This window comes from Otolemur garnettii, unplaced genomic scaffold (assembly GCF_000181295.1).
Source record: "Otolemur garnettii isolate 467f Iridium unplaced genomic scaffold, OtoGar3 scaffold00008, whole genome shotgun sequence".
NCBI lineage: Eukaryota > Metazoa > Chordata > Mammalia > Primates > Galagidae > Otolemur > Otolemur garnettii.
The window spans coordinates 16,933,353-16,934,705 of NW_003852403.1; the positions used below are offsets into that span (position 1 = coordinate 16,933,353).

Consider the following 1,353-nt stretch of genomic DNA (forward strand, 5'->3'; position numbering starts at 1 on the left):
CACAGCTCACAGCAACCTCAAACTCTTTGGCTTAAGTAATTCTCTTGCCTCAGTCTCCCGTGTAGCTGGGACTACTGGCACCTGCCAAATGCCTGGCTTTTTTTTTTGCAGTTTTTGGCTGGGGCTGGGGCTGGGTAGGTTTGAACCCACCACCTCTGGCATATGGGGCTGGAGCTGGGTGCTGGGTGGGTTTGAACCCACCACCTCTGGCATATGGGGCTGGAGCTGGGTGCTGGGTGGGTTTGAACCCACCACCTCTGGCATATGGGGCCAGCGCCCTATTCCTTTGAGCCATAGCTGCTGCCCTGGCTGGCTGTTTTTTTGTTGTAGTTGTCATTGTAGTTTAGCTGGCCCAGGCGGGACCTGCCAGCCTTGGTGTATGTGGCTGGCGCCCTACCCACTGAGCTATGGGTCCCTACATTTAAATTTTAATAGAGATTGGTGTACTGATCTACATAATGCTTTCAATGACCTTTTCCCTGAGCATTGGTTTTTATCAAACTTTCAGTATTTGCTGATTAATTATGGGTAAAGTGATCAGCTTTTCAAATATTTTTAGGCCATTAGTGTTTCTTTAATTTTCAGCTTTGAATTATTTCTATTTTTCTTCTTTTCCTATTTTTTCTTTTTAGACATGGGGTCGCACTTTGTGACCCAGGCTGGGTGCAGCAGAGTGATCATAGCTCCTTGCAGCCTTGAACGTTTGGGCTCAAATGTTCCTCCTGCCTCAGCCTTTTGAGTAGCTGGGATGACAGGTGTGCACCACCATGCCCTCCTAACTTGTTTCATTTTTTTAAGGGACGAGTTCTCACTATGTTACCCAGGCTGGTCTCTAACTGTGGCCTCAAGGAATCTTCCTACCTTAGCCTTCTGAGTAGCCAGGATTATAGGTGCAAACTACCATGTTTGGCATGTTTCTATTTTTTCACTATTTATTTTTTGAGTTTGGGATTTAGTACATTACTTCTTTTTCTGTCACGTATTACTAATATTTTATTTTCTAGGTTTTCTTTTTATTATTATTTTTTATTTTTGAGACAGAGTGTCCAACTGTTGCCCAGAGTGTGAGCCACTGTGCCCAGCCACTTTTTTTCTCCTGGTTTTATATTTGTCTTTTGAGCTTATGATTTTTTTTTTTTTTGCAGTTTTTGGCCAGAGCTGGGTTTGAACCTACCACCTCTGGCATATGGGGCTGGCGCCCTACCCCTTTGAGCCACAGGTGCCACCCTTGAGCTTATGATTTATTTATTTACTTTAAAACTTTTTTTAGAGACAGTCTCACTTTGTTGCCCTTGGTAGAATGCTGTGGCATCACAGCTCACAGCAACCTCCAGCTCTTGGGCTTAGGTGATT

The 1,353-nt window shown here is 44.4% G+C and overlaps 1 protein-coding gene across 1 annotated transcript in view; it reads left to right on the forward strand.

Annotated features, from left to right (window-relative positions):
* Window positions 1-1,353, forward strand: part of SLC25A16 (solute carrier family 25 member 16) — a 54,527-nt gene that overhangs the window by 15,306 nt on the left and 37,868 nt on the right. The gene's annotated exons all lie outside the window — the stretch shown is intronic.